This window comes from Chrysemys picta, chromosome 1 (assembly GCF_011386835.1).
Source record: "Chrysemys picta bellii isolate R12L10 chromosome 1, ASM1138683v2, whole genome shotgun sequence".
Lineage (NCBI taxonomy): Eukaryota > Metazoa > Chordata > Testudines > Emydidae > Chrysemys > Chrysemys picta.
The window spans coordinates 159,505,705-159,521,616 of NC_088791.1; the positions used below are offsets into that span (position 1 = coordinate 159,505,705).

At 41.8% G+C, this 15,912-nt stretch overlaps 1 long non-coding RNA gene across 3 annotated transcripts; it reads left to right on the forward strand.

Moving 5' to 3' along the window:
* The first annotated feature begins 815 nt into the window (after positions 1-815).
* Positions 816-15,120, forward strand: LOC135983880 (uncharacterized). 3 transcript variants are annotated; one of them, XR_010601703.1, is made up of 5 exons: positions 816-1,018; positions 3,713-3,819; positions 4,166-4,345; positions 4,841-4,905; positions 13,909-15,120. It is a non-coding gene; the product is annotated as an uncharacterized LOC135983880 (long non-coding RNA). The 3 variants fall into 3 exon arrangements; XR_010601704.1 differs by lacking the exon at positions 4,166-4,345 and having other exon boundaries at positions 822-1,018; XR_010601702.1 differs by lacking the exons at positions 3,713-3,819; positions 4,166-4,345 and having other exon boundaries at positions 832-1,018.
* Positions 15,121-15,912: the final 792 nt, after the last annotated feature.

The window sequence follows — 15,912 nt, forward strand, 5'->3', positions numbered from 1 at the left end:
GACCTGGGCTCCATAGAAACAAACAAATGTGAATTTCCTTGCTTACCAGTACCATAATTGTGATAACTGGTCTGACTGCTAGGCCTTGGAGCTCCAGCTTTCACACATGATACAAAACTCTATAAAAGAAACAGCTCTTCTTTTAGATATGTTGTATTTTTTTACTTTATAGAGTTTTCATCATCTTGCTGATGATGAAGTAACATATTACAAGTGTACTTTATATTCATGTATGGTTGATGGGGTCTAGAAGGGGGCAGAGAATGGCTAGATCATGATAAAACTAATGGAACCAGGCAAAAATCAATAGATTTGAATCTCAGGGCTTCTTGCAAACTCTTTTTTTCCTGATTTTTTTTTATTCTCATACATTTATATCCCAGAAATGTTGCTTGGCTTTTCAGGTTTAAATAACTCTCCAAAACAAGAGGTTTTCCCTCTGCTTTTGAATCAAAAGTACTTTTAGCATGGTCACCACTAGGACGGAATACATCTCTGTGTTCACTCCCTACACATTATTGCAGTCATCTTTGTACAAGTTATGCCGCGTGCAATATCATTTGAAAACTCATAACTTGCTGATCAGTAATATCATGGTAAAAAATGTGTAGCAGCTTTATGTGTAAAGTTATAAATTTCCCTGTATTATGTTAAAAATACATGTTCAGACTCGATGTAGCACCAAACTGGACTAACAGATTTGTCTTGAACAAAGGAATAAATGCTTGTTTCAGTTTGCATTTAAGCAGTAAACAGAGTCATTAAGCGGGAAGGGGGAAAACAAAGAAAGTTCACACAGGTGAAAAAGCCCAGCACGGAACATTCTTCTTCCAAAAGACTGCCTGTCTCCTGGTTCTCAGCTGGAAATGCTTTTTGAAGAGGGGCTAAAAAACTATAAAAATCTCTCCCTGACCACCTCATTCTCCGCACCTGAGCAGACAAAGGAAACAGCTGTTGGACTCTGAGGGAGGGGTCCTGACCTGAAGAGTTTGGTTAGTAAGACTGCTGGAAGCATGTGGTAAGAAACTTTGCTTGAATCTGATATAGTTTGTTAGGCACTAGAAAGCATTTTATCTTTATTTTTCTTGTAACCATTTCTAATTTATGCCTCATTACTTATACTCACAAAAAAAATCTCTCTTTGTAGTTAATAAACTTCTTGTATTGTTTGATCTAATCTGGTGTGTTTCAGTTAAAGTGTCTGGGTAATTCTATTGAAGGTAATAAGCTGTTGTGTATTTATTCCCCTAAAGGAATAATAGACTTAATATATTTGGACTGTGCATGATAGGGCTGGGTAGTATAAGACATATGTTTCTGGGAAAATCCAGGACTGGGGGTGTGTTGGGGTCAAGGCTGGTGAGAGCCAGGGTGTGACTGGCAGGCTGCAGTTACACAAACACATTTGGGAGTGTCTTAAATGCTGGTGGCTGTTTGTCCAGATTGAGGCCACAACCGAAAAGCATTGTAAGGCACTCCAGGTTACAGGGCAGGAGTGACACAGCCCTCACTGGTCTGGATTGTACTCCAGGAAGTCACAAGCACCCAATACAGGGTTATTAGACTGACCTCACACTTGGTAAGGCAACTCCCATCCTTTCATGTATTTATACGTGCCTGGGCCGGCTCCAGGCACCAGCTGGTGCTTGGGGTGGCAGATTGTTCGAGGTGGCATTCTGTCCAATTCTAGGGCGGCCCGGCCGCTTTTTTGTTGTTGTTGTTCCGCTCCGGCTGCCCTGTAGGGGGCAGCGGCGTGGAGAACCAGAGCACCCTACAGGGTAGTCCTCTTCCTTCCCTCCCCGCCGACCGGAGGCAGGAGGCGGCGCAGCAGGAGGGGCCGCGTGGAAGCGCCCCTGCTGTAGCCCTGGCCGCCCCCTTCTCTCTCTCTCCCACCCGCTCCCTCCTCTTCCCCCCCAGCCAGTCCCCCTGCACCCGCGCTCCGGCTGCACCGCAGGGTTTTTTTTTTTTTTGCTTTGCCGTTCTGGCCACCCCGTTTTATTTATTTATTTATTTTTTGCGTGGGGCGGCCAAAAAGCCAGAGCCGGCCCTGATACCTGCTCCTGTATTTTCCACACCATGCATCTGATGAAGTGGGTTCTAGCCCACGAAAATTTATGCCCAAAAACATTTGTTCGTCTCTAAGGTGCCACAAGGACGCCTCATTGTTTTTGTCAATACAGGAAATCAGCCCATATCTTGCTGTTTGAAATTCATCTGCATTTAGTGAACCTAACAGTGATAATATTTTCTACAAATCTGGCCTGAATTACAGCATTAGAATTAAGACTGCAATCCTGCAGACTGCTGAAGGAAGTGTGGAGAGGAGAAGTGGTAGCACTGAGCACTCAGTTGCAGCTCAGCAAGAGTGCTGAGCATTGAGAAATGTGCGGAGTCCTTATTGGCATGGCAAACCTCTGGGCCACGCTGAACTGAGCACTGGTGGGAAAAGCAGTGGGCATCATAGGATGGCAGTAATAGAAAATGGCAAGAGCAAAGATACTTAAGTAGGCTCAGTGAATATAAATGATGGGCACATTGGTCACTTCTAGGTTACTCCTACAGGCAGGTTGGAGTAGCAGCTCACTCAGAGTTCAGCTGCTAACACAGAAATGCCCTCAAAGTTTCTAAGAAAACATATCACTCAAAGGCAGCTTCCTGGTGCTGGCGTATTCTGGGCACAGTATTCTTACCAGCCTGCAGTGCCTGCTATCGTCAGGTTATTTAATGTTCCTGAACAATGGGTAATGAAGCACTCTACCCAGCAGTCCCTCCAATGGCTCAGTGTTGCTCTCATGCCTGTCATCTGCAGAGACAAGGGAACTTTGCCTGGTTTGGGGCTCTATTATAAAAGTTTCACCCAGGACTAGAAATGATGTATTTCTCTGTGATCATTTTCTGGTGTCAGTGTGACCTGCAGAACATGTCTTGAGACTGTCAAGCAGACTTGGATTTTTTGTTTTGTTTTGTTGGTACTGTTAGAGGCATAGATAGGGTGTCTCTTTCATTGTTGTCAAATAAATGGTATGAAAATGTTGAAGCAGTCAAATGTAATTTTGCTAGTCTGCAGCAATTTCCATAGCTCCATTACCATATCCCCCACAAACCACTTGCTGACTGCTGCTTCCATTTTACATTAGATACCCGGGATCCAAGCTGACAGCAGCTGTGCAGCCCACTTCTCCTCCAAAAAGGAAATTTCTTAATTTTCACATCATTTTATCTCATCGTAGATTTTATTGACATATAACATCACAAGGGGCACTGGACATTCAACAAAATAAAAGTGATGCAAGACAGCTGGTCAGAAAACTGTGACAGCTGACGTGTATGTTCTGGATTGTATATCGAAAGATTGGAATCATGAGTATTTGGCCTCTTTAAGCCCTAGAATATTATCAAGTACTTGTTCTCACAAAAAAGTAAAATTCAATTTTATGTATCTTGACCGGAAAAAAAAAAGTAATTTACTTTGGTAAGTCACTATATGTAAAAATCTGCAGAATCAAACTGTCACCCAATTCAGTTAATTATTTTACCCCATATTTGCAAGCCTCCTCACTCCAGAGGCATATTAAGACCAAAGCAGGCTCAAATCCACCTATGCTTTTCTGCTCCTACCCATATATAATAATGTAGCCGTATATCAGTTGTGGGTGGCATATTGAACTCCACATGGCTCTCAGCAACTGTTTGTTCCCTTTCCTTTCTTCAGTCTCATTGGACGATGGCTTGCAAGATGGAAGGAAGGCAGGCATCTGGGATTTAAGCACCAATAGAGGCCACCCAACCACTATGCCCCCTCTCTGGAAAAGCACTTAGGTACATGTTGCATTATAAGCATTGAATAAGCCCATTATTTCAATGGGATTATTCCCATGGTTAAAGTTAAGTATCTGCTGAAGTGCTTTCCTTGGATTGGTGCCCATTAGCTGGATGAATTTTTGACTGCTGCTTGCTGACTCGCTGCGCTGTCAAGGCCTGCCTCTCACCATGACGCCTTGCTTTCAGATATACTGCTTGGATCTGCCTGTATTGCAATTCCTGATCTTTGCTGGAAATTGAAATAATGTCCCCAAATGAAAGGCCATTGTGCTGGCATTTCATACCCAGCCAGAATTGAGGTACAAGACATCTCACAAGACCGCATGTTCTCTTCAATTTTCAGATCAACAAGGCTCAGATAAGCCTTGTAGAAATAACCATCCAAATTTAACTCTACCTTCCGCCTTTGGATGTTTGTCAATCCCTACCAAAGCTACCAGAAAAATTGGCACCCTTCTGGGCATGAACAGGCTTGGAGTCTGAACTACCCTCAGATTGAACCTACCGGGGCTGTGGCATATAGGTGAGACAATGTGGTTTCAATGTACTCCTTTTGTGGACAAAGAGATGTCTTCAATCTCCAGAGCAGTCAGTAGGTATCATTCATTAGCAGTACAATCCGTTTTAAAGAACGTAATGCCCTCTCACACTAATTCAGTTATTTTACCTTGCATAGCAACAAGCAATGTGAGAATGGAACTTCAAGCTATGAAGTCCAAATGAAACATTTCTGCACCCTGTCTGTACACTGTGCTTAGCCTGGTAGCTCTTTAGGGTGAGGACCTTTGTTTTGTTCTGTGTTTGTACAGTACCTAGCACAATGGGCCCTGGCCCATGGCTCAGCCTTCTATGTTCTACCACAGTATAAATAATACACATCAGTAAATGCAAAAAATGCATTTATATTGCAAATGGGCACATGATTTTATTTAATACTAATCTGTTAACATCATAAGTGTATAGATGACTGTTGTATAAAAGACAAGAAGACCCTGACCTCTACTTTCCATTTTAACAGGCCATGTAATGACTGTAAATGTGTTGGTCCATTAGAGAGTGCTGATTGAGATGTTACTGCTCAAGGTATGTTATTTTCCCCCTCAAAATGCTATTTCCAGAGGTTTATTGCTAGGGTGTGCAAATTCACTCAGGGCTGAGACCTGCTTTTCACTTAAGTCTCTGTTTGGAAGCATTTTTGTTCTCTCGCTATTTAATTGTAATGTGTTTTTAAATAAGCGTAGCTATATATGAAGAAATGCATTTCTTTTTATGGTTTCACCTTCTTCTGTTCTAATTCAAAAATCAATTTGATTTATTTTTTTAAATTAAATGTTGTGATTCTCTAGTCTATAAATTGAACTGCTGCCTTTGGATTTATATATTTCAATTTTGTTTTTATTTAAATACATGAAATTTTTAGCAATATCACTTAAACATATGAATGGTAACTTTTTGTTGTTGCAAAAACATAAGGCCCAGATACAATAAAACATTTAGGTGCCTGTTGAATCTTAAGTGAGTAGCTCCATAAAAGTCATGGGACTACTCATTCCCTTAAAATTAAACACCATGTGTAAGTGCATTGCTGGAGTGGGGTCTAAACACACAGACTATACTAATGGACTGTATCTAAATTGCAGGAAATAGATTCTGATGCTTACCCTGTTGAAATCAGTGGTTACTTTGTCTACATTGGTATAAATGAAACCTGAATGTCACAATAGCCATTATGTAAAATACATACAGAATTACACCAGATAAATACCTGAATCTGAATTTGTTGATCTGTAGGGTATGATACAAGGCTTATCTATTTGCGGAAGGATGAAGTTTGTTTAAGGTTGTAAAATTTTATTTGGGGGTGTTGGAAGGAGCTATGATTTTGGGGGAGCTGAGGTGGGGAAGTTTCAGTTCTTCTTTGAGTAGTAGCCTCCACGTCAGGATGGGTGAGCAACCGTGCACTCTTGATTGGAGACTGCACAGGGGCAGTATCCACAGATCCACACCTGCACCTTAGACCCTTCCTGCTCCAGTACCAGGGCATACAGGGAGGGGCAGATCTGCTGCCACTCCAGTTCCTTCTCAACTGACTGTGGCTTGAAGATAGAGCATTGAAAGGTACATTACCTGGCCTCGTGGTTTGCTACACCTCTTGCTAAAATTTTTAATTTTATTTTCATAGTATTTTTTTGGTTTTAGCACACTTTGTGCTTTTAAAAGTGTGTGTGGGGTATTCCTCTCCCCTTTTGTTTCTTTCCCTGATTTGGGCCTTTGTATTTCTTGATCCATGAAGCCAAATGTGGGTTATGCTTCAAACCATGTCTGCAGGGATGTGGGGATTAGAATGTGGGTCTGCAGTCTCTGGGATGGTTGATGTTCCCACAGAATTTCCAGGAGGCCATGCAGAGCCACAGCCAGGGAGAAGTGCGGAGAATAGACACCGCAGGAAGTACTGTCCGAGGGACCCAAAGTGACCGTACCAGGCAGACCTCTGATTGTCCAACCACTTTATTTAACCCTGGAGGGTGCCCCAGGAAGTTGTCTGGGCAACAACTCAGACTTTGGGCCTGTTGGAACTCTAGACTTCCTTTTGTCTTTTGATTTTTGGTCTTCAATTCCAGCCTGATCCTGACTCTTGCCTCCTGACTCTAGTGTGGCACTCTCTCTGATCGCCGGTCTCTGACTGCGGCATGACTCTGATCTGATTCCCGCCTCCTGATTCCAGCTTTGTACTCTCTTCGGTTTCCGGCCTGACTTTGACCCCGACTCTTGCTTATTGAACCCAGCTCTAGTGGTTCTTCTGACCCCTGCTCACCTACTACCATCCCTGACATGTGGACGTTAGCCCAGCTGTAACCATTAGGCCAAACCACTAACGTCCTGGTCCCTTATAAAGTCTATCTCAAGGGAGGAGCCCTGCACAGATACAAAATGTATATCCATGAATGCAGGCATCCACGGATATAGATCGTTATCTGCAGAGCTACAGGGCTCTACCAGGAACCACAGTGGCGAAAGCAGCAGGATGTTGGGCTGCCATTCGCAGAAGCCAGTGCCCCTCACCAGCAGCTCCTCTGGCATGGCTGAACCACCCCCAACCCGGCCCACTGGGGCGGGTGCCAGGCTCATTGGCAGCTGTCCCTGCTCATGCTAGTGTGTGCAAGTGACTCACATGCTCCTGGACAGGAGACACAGACCACTGTGTGAAGGGACTCCTGTCTGGGAGGGTGCGAGCCACTTGCACACACTAGGATAACAAGGGACAGCTGTTGGTGAGCCTGGTGCCCACCCCAGTGTGCAGGGCTGGGGCGATACAGCCATGCCAGAAGTGCTGCCGGCACAGGGTGCTGGCTCCTGGGAGTGGTGGCCCGACATACTGCTGCTTTGGCAGCTGTGGTTCCTGGTAGAACTCCGCAGCTCCCTGGATATCCACTTTCTAACCCGGGATATCCACATCTGTGGATATCAATTTTCTATCCATGCAGGGCTCTACTAAACGGACATGCAAGTTGCCTCTGCGGCATAATAGGATGTGAGTTATCCACATTAACTGGTGCATGGGTTTGCTGTCCAGCTTGATTTTCCGACTCACTTTTGAGAACAGTTATGCCAGTCACAACCTCAGTGCTGCTATGGAAGAGAAGTGTCTTAGCTTCTCTCATACCAGTGCCTTATTCCTCTCAGAAAATCTTGGCTTCTGTTGCAGATTTCGAGTGGGTTGTTTAACCACTGATGTTCTAATAGTCTCTGACTACATGCTGCAATGGAGATTGTATGTTTTAAGCTTTTACCAATGGTAAATCTAATTTGCCAGTGTGATTTTGGATGTCACTTAGCTTAGCCTCAATATTCTTATCTATGATTTGGGGAAAATCATATTTTTCCTGCTTTATAGGGATGGAGAAGCATAATTAAATAAATTCATAAATGCTATACTTTCTGCCATCACCACCTCCAACAAAAAGTAGCCTCTTGAATTCATGCAAAAATCCATGTAATGATAAATGTGTTGTGCCAATGTTTCTGAAAAATTCCAGAATATCATGTAATTGCACCAATTCCTTGGAAAGCCTAAGAACTATAAATCCAGACACATTTCATCTACAAAACATTCACAACAAATTTCACCAAGTCCTAATTCCAATTATCAGAACTATTTCAACTTAATCACAATTAAAATGTTGTTCGGGATGGGGGAGGAATGGCTCTAGGAGTCAGCTCTGGGAGTCTAAATTAATTCAGAGATGGGCTGGAAAGGGGATTATTTCACATGGTCCCAGTTCAATGCTTTTCCTGCCTAGGTTTGATTTAGGAGAGAATGTTTCACATCTGGATTTTTCAGATTTTCCATAAAAAGTGAGAGTTGAAACAAAGCAAGAAGATGGTTTAGTTTTGGTATTTGTTCTGTTCTTCTTACCTGCACACACAGATGGCTAATTGGCCATTATGTATCCCGCTGGGGATTTTCAAGTTATAAGAGAGAGATGTCCATGGGCACTTTAAATCCAGCATGTCTATACATGCATAATTTTTCTTGCTAGAAAAAGAACATGGATTTTTTTTTTTAAATGGGAAGTTGTTGGTTGGTGTGGCTTTTGATAAATGTGGGGGCTAAATTCCATTGCATTCAGGGTGTTTTAAGCAGAACAGAGCTGAGGAAGAAGATGAAGACTCATTCTCTGGTGTTCTCTACACTGACCGAGCAAAATTCAGTTCAGCATCAAAGGAGGATAAATAAGGATAAATGTAATGGCAGCCTTTTGTTCTGTGAATGCTGTCACAGAGGGCTTGAAAGCCTGAACAAATAATGAGAGAGGCAGAAAGAGCAGCATCAAGTTCACGAGGGAGACAGCGCAGCAGAGAGCAGGAACTGCTGGAGGGAATATCTGTCGCTATAATCATAGCAGAGACAAAGGGAAAACCCAGAAGCCAAGGGAACTTGCTGTGAGCAATAATCTGAATATAAAAGTGCAAAGTCTAGAGTGGAGGATGAGATTCAGCAATATCACTTCCCTAAAACCTCCTCATTACTTTTCCCCCTCACTTTTGTGGTTTGATTACCTCGCAGCTCATTCCTTGATCCTTTGAATCTTTCACTCTCGCGTACTCTTTTTAGAGTAATTTGTATTTTTATCACAGCAGAGGAGCAGTCTGGCCTCGCCATTAGTTTCTATCAGCTCAAATCTTGCTAGTTACTGTAGTTACTTTTCCCACTGATTCCAATAATCGCACTTTGGGGTGGGGAAACTTAAGCAAGTCAATTGTTATCTCCTACACAGGAAGCCCAGGCAACCAAACATAAGCTCCTTTTCAATCCAGTGTACTGTAATTTTCAGGATTACTTACAGTTAATGGTAACCCTTGATCAGGATGTCTGTAAGTAATGGGGCAAAAATGATAAATGTCGTCCGCTCACAAGATTTTCTGTTCAGACAATTTAAAGTAATGAATCTCTCTTCTGCTGCAAATATTGTTCATCCTTCAGCAAGAAGATGGATCTAGGAAAATCAAGAGACAGCAAGTTTTGCTGATTTCAGCTGACTTAAACTCTGTCTTCTGGCATTTCAGACCGGTTAAAGCCTATGTCAATGCAATGGGAAAAGATCATGCAACACCGTTCTCCTGGGAAACTGCCATGTAATTAGTACAGATAGTGGGAAAGTTTCCTAGGGTGTGCTGGGAGCAGGAGATGCAAATAAGATGTGAGAAAGGAGGAAGAAAAATGGCAGAACAGAATACAAAGGAAGTGGGTTTATGTTTATTTAACCAGTACTTATATAACAGACAAAGCTGAGCTTTCAGAGGGGCCTGAGAGTTAGTTGTCTAACTCACATTGATTTTTTTTTCTCTAGCCCAGATTATTTTCTCCTTTACAGTCCAGCTACCCCATAGAAGTAAAAGGTTCACATGAGGGTTATATGAAGTAAGCCTTGTTTATTTCATTAAGACAGAGCAGAATCCGGATCGTTTTTGAAAAAAAGGCACGTAGGATACTTCTGTAAAATATGAACTCATGATTGTAGTTGCGCACACAAATTATGTATGCATATTTGCATCTGTAACTACCCGTTTGTGGATGCAACTTACGGGCATTTTTGGTTAAATTTCCAGTACTGTACAGTTAGGCCTCCTATTAACATGAGGTGAAACTGTACTCAAGCATCAGAGAACATTATTGAGCCCTTGTTGTATTTCACGTTCTTTGTTTTCAATTTTAGAAATATTGGTGAGTGGCAAAAATGGTTATTTATGGACCCAGCTCCATTTACAGACTTATTGAATGAAATCAAAACAACTGCAGCAGTTGTTCAGACATATTACATATGTTGATTATTGGTAGGTATTACTTACAGCGGACTATTTCAGTTTCATGGTCAAAGTTCACGTAAAGTTACTATATTCAAAGGGCTATTTCTGACTAATTATTTAAAGGTACCTGTGCTAAACTAGAAATTAATCATGCTCTCTAAACCCTCCAGGGCCGTCATAGCTGTGTACAGCTCTTTGAGTCATTTTTTTTCCTGTCTCCATTAAACATGATATAGAGATGGCTGGAATATTTTTGACCCAAAATGGCTTTTCAACCAGAATAAATATTTACATGGGGCACTTTTACAGTAAAAGCTGTGTTATCTGGCACTTTACCAACTGGAAAGCTCTAGAAACTGGCATTTCTGATAACCTAGTAACCAGGACTGATGCGGAAGCTATTCGAGAACCAAGTATTTCTGAGAACAGTCAGACTACGTTCGAGTTAGCCGAGAAGAGCCAAATGCTGTTCTTTCCTTTTGTATCCACCATTGTGATCGGTCCATTTATTACTCGGTGTATTATCCGGTGTTTATCATAAAATATCAATGCCACCCTACCGATATGGCATCCAAAATACCAGCAAAAAGCAAAGAAGAGAAGCGTAAGAGAATTGTTGACATAAAAACAGAAAATAGATATTTGTACACGTCTTGAAAAGGGCGAGAATAGGAATGTTTATTCATTTTATTGTATTCTAATTCTTTGAAAATTGGTAATCCATTGGTAAGTATAATTCTTAGTTAACCAGAATTTTTCACTAACCAGCACCCACTATTGCCCTTACATGCTGGATAATAAATCTTTTACTGTATATTAGTTGATTTTTTTTTTTTAAGAACAAAAAAATGAAACCTGGAAAAAAAAATCAGTTAAAAATAACACATGCAGATAGGTTTTTTAAACCTAAATTTTAAAACAAAAACCCATTTTGTTGTAACTGAAAATGGTTTTTAAAAAACAAGAGGGTGAGGATGATCCAGGGCACCAGCCTTGGACTTGGGAGATCTGGGTCCATTTCACTGCTCTGCCACACACTTCTTCTGTGACCTGGGGCATGTCACTTAGCTTCTTTGTGCTTCAGTTCCCACTCTGTATAATAAGGATAAGAGCACTTCCCTACATTGCAGATACCATAGTAATGAAGACCATATAAGTGCCTAGGATAAATACACAGGACATTTTAAAAATTTCCTGAGGAAAATAATTATGGCAATTTATGAGCACAATATGCTTGCTATCTCAGGTTTTTGGTCTCATCCCTGTTCTGAAACTGACAGTTCCATTTATGGACAACTTGTCAGTGGCCCAGATCTGAATCTTGCCCAACTTGGAGCAGGGGCAGTTTTGTGGGGGCAATTCCATAGCTTGTGGAGACTGTAAATATGTTTGTAGGATGTTGAAAGAAAGAAAACTGGTAGTTGTCCAAAGCTGTTCAAGGATTTGGAACATTAGAATAAATCCTAAGGCATGGGTTAGTGGACTGAGGCCAATTGAATTACTCAAAATTCATTGCACATGGTTCTCACCTCCAGATATTGTGTGCGTGTGTGTGTGTGTGTCTTATTTAATACATACATTTATAGTATACTGTATAAGCCAGTGCTGGGCAACCTGTGGCCCGTGGGCTGCACGCTGCCCCTCAGAGTAATCTGCTGTCGGGCCACAAGCAGCGGCGGCTCTAGGCACCAGCGCTCCAAGCGCGTACCTGGGGCGGCAAGCTGCAGGGGGAGGCCTGCCAGTCCCTGCAAGGGTGGCAGTCAGGGAGCCTTCGGCGGTGTGCCTGCGAGAGGTCCGCCAGTCCCGCAGATTCAGCGGCAATTTGGCAGCAGGTACGCTGAAGCCGCGGGATTGGCGGACCTCCCGCAGGGGCGCCGCCGAAAGCCGCCTGCCTGCCATGCTTGGGGCGGCAAAAAAGCTAGAGCTGCCCCTGGCCACAAGACAGTTGTTTACATTGACCGTCTGCAGGCACAGCTGCCCACAGCTCCAAGTGGCTATGGTTCATCATTCCTGGTCAATGGGAGATGCGGGAAGTGGCGTGGGTTGCAGGGACATGCTGGCTGCCGCTTGCCGCAGCTCCCATTGGCCGGGAATGGCAAACTGTGGCTACTGGGAGCTGCAGGCAGCCGTGCCTCCAGATGGTCAATGTAAACAAACTGTCTCGCGGCCCACCAGCAGATTACCCTGACAGGCTGCAGGTTGCCCACCATTGGTATAAGCCTTTTAAAAATGTAAGTGTAAATTTATATGCAATACATAAAATGTATAATATATGTAATAGTACACAGTGTAATATGCATATTTTATATCATCCTCTCTCTCTCACACAGAGAATATATGCAAACCCAATCTGCAAAGTGGATTAATCTGTTATATAAATCGAAAGTTGTCAGTGTGATCTATTATCACTAGTTCTGCTGTCAGCTGTTCTATAAAGCACAAATTCAGGAGCCTATTCTCCCTGATGGTAGTGGGTACTTAGATATTATACCAATTTATTATTATTTTGCTGATTTCTGTAGTGCCCATCACTATGGCAACTTTTATTATAGGGATTAAAACACAAAACAAGAATAGATAAGCAAATAAACACAACAAATGTGCCTTGTATTGTGACCTAAATAAAAATTTAAGGAGGCTAAAAGCAGATTGAAACCCCTGAGCAGGAATGGCATGGCTCAGGGAATTGCTACCAGAGCCCAAAATCTTTCATTGGTCATTGGTTAAAAAACATTTGATCAGGTGTGTAGGAACCAAAAGTCATCAGTGATAGCTGTTTGCAGTCTATGTGAAAGGATTTTTATTCTCAGTCTAATTCCTTGAGTATACATCACAAAACAAAGCATCTTAATTGGCATTAATTTGCATGTTGCTGTTATTTTCAGCGAAGAGGCCAAAGACCAATTTCTGCACTTAAAACACAGTTGTAGAATCTGTGTACCTTTTGACCCCAGACATTATTTCCCCTAAAATTTCTGGCTGAAGCACAGTGGTGGGCAGTGTTTTGTCAATGCTGCTTCTGCCCTAATGATGATAGACAGCAAATTCTACTGCTTTCAGTCTAGCAAATCACTAAAAATTTGTTTTCAGACCTTGTAAGAAAAACAATCTCTGAATAAGTCACTTTAATTGTCTCTTAACGATGACTTCCCTTTTTGAAAGATAAATTAAAAATACTGCCCCACCCTGACATTTTAGATTCCTCACTTGCCATATCAAAATTTACACCATTCAGTCAGATCCTACAAGCTACTTTATGTTGCTTTATATCACATAGAGGCATAGTAGGTGACAGGCCAAGGATACCATGATGTATGACAGATGAACACTGTTCAACATGATACTACTATTAAAAGGTGACAGGTGTATTGGAAACCTTAAAATATCCTTTTCTCAAGTTATGTTTTCATCAGGATTTTAAATAACAAATTAGAGTTGTTTTCTGCAGAAAGTGTCACCTCAAGCTCTAGCTTCCCAAATCCTAGCAAATGACTAGTAGGGCTAGTCAAACATTTTATGTCAAAACTGTTTTTCAATGGAAAAATTGGATTTTTGACTAAATAATACTTTCCGTGAAAAGTGTCTGTCTGCTTTCTGCAGAACAAAATTGAGTTTTGGAATTTTGGTCAAAAATATTTTGGCCAAAATCTTAGTTTTCAGCTGAAAATTTTTGTTTTTTTGACAAAAGGTCAACATTTTCCACCTCTTTTTCCTGACTTAAAGATTAATAACTTTTATTATTTGCTGCAAGAATTTGAAAATGTCTGATATTCACAGGAACTGAGGACCATAGGAATTCTTACACTGGATCAGACCACCACTCCATCTTGTCTGGTACTTTGTCTCCAATGGTGGCCTGCACCCAGGTGCTCAAGAGGAAAATGTAAGAAATCCTGAAGTGGGCTATTATGGAGTAAACGTGCTCTGTTGTTAAAGAGAGGGGGGATCTCACCCGCCACCTGAGGAGGAGAAGCTGTGAGGGAGCGCTCCTCCCCAAGCCAGAGAGAAGAAGGAGAGCATTACCTCTGCACTGGCCCATGGGCAATTTCTTCCTAACACCTTCAGATAGTGGATGGGTGCCTGAAGCGTGAGGGTTTATAGCTCTTCAAATTCTTATTTTTGTACTCCTTACTAATCTAAGTCTGGTTGTCCGTGTTATCCATATAAATGTTAAGTATTCTGGGTTGTAATTGAAATCAGTATATTTGAAAACATAGAAAAAATCCAAAAATATTTATAATAAATTTTAATTGGGATTCTATTATTGTTTAACAGTAGGATTAAAACTGTGATTGTGACTATTGTTTAAATATTGTGATTGATTGCGATTATTTTTGTAATCATTTGACAGCCCTAATAATAGATATAGCTAAAATATCTCCCTCCCTCTCTCCTACTGCCCTGGAAAGGAATTCTGAGCCAGGGATCAATCAACTACTCAGACCTGCTAAAAGTAACAGTGTGGCAGTTGAAAGGGGAGAACTGAGGTCTTTGGGGTACTCTGAGGGTATTGGGATATTCTTCTGAAATCACAAGAATCCTCTACCAACAAGATACATGGAATCACCTGGAGTGAATTCCAGTCCTTATGCTACAATAGGTGTATTTATACCCAGACAGACCAGGTAAAGGATTTCTTAGAATTCCTACGTGATGGGCTTCCTACGAGATTTAAGTCCAATACATTCAGGAGACAGGTTGCTGCCATGGCAAGTGTCTTGAATTGCAAGGAACCAAAGATGATTCCTAGTCATCACCACATCAAAAGATTCCTTAGAGTAGCAGCACTTATTAGTTCTCCTGAGGAAATTGAATCTGATGTTAGGAGCTTTAATGGAAAAAACCATACATTTGAACCATTGCACTCTGTTTTGGCCTATTTTCTATCTCTCAAAGTGAGTCTTAGTAGTAATCACGTTGGCTAGGAGGGTATTGGAAGTTGGAGCATTGTCTATGGAGCCTTATCTGTGTATTTTCCATAAAACCAAACTAATTAAAGATGCATCCATCCACCAGAATTAAAGACATGATTTTCCACAAGTCACTAGACATGGTTTTGCCTTCTTTTGCCTGACTCCTAAGCATCCCAAGGAAATCAAAGAGCATAAATTGGATGTCAGGAGACCACTTAAAAATCTATCTCAAGTGCACAAAGCCTTATCGGAGATCCACAGCTCTTTTCATCAATATTTCTCTTCAGTTAAAGGAGAGAAGGTGCCTAAACCTAATGGTGTCTGCTCTGAGCAGGGGGTTGGACTAGATGATCTCCTGAGGTCCCTTCCAATCCTGATATTCTATGAAACCCTCTATCAAGGCATGTATTACTGAAGCCTATCGAGCTTTTGGAGAAAACATTACAACCTGCCCTCTGAGAGATTTCCATGTTAATGTTAGGTGACTTTATATTAATATGTTCAGTTAGTAGTTTTCAGTTTTATAGACTCATAGGCTTGGTCTACACTACGGGGTTAGGTTGAATTTAGCCGTGTTAGGTCAATTTAAAAATGACTGCGTCCACACAACCAACCCCATTCCGTCGACCTAAAGGACTCTTAAAATCAACTTTTGTACTCCTCCCCGGTGAGGGGAGTAGCGCTAAAATCGACTTTGCTGGGTCGAATTTGGGGTAGTGCGGACGCAAATCGACGGTATTGGCCTCCGAGAGCTATCCCAGAGTGCTCCATTGTGACCGCTCTGGACAGCACTTTGAACTCCGATGCACTAGCCAGGTACAAAGGAAAAGCCCTGGGAACTTTTGAATTACATTTCCTGTTTGGTCAG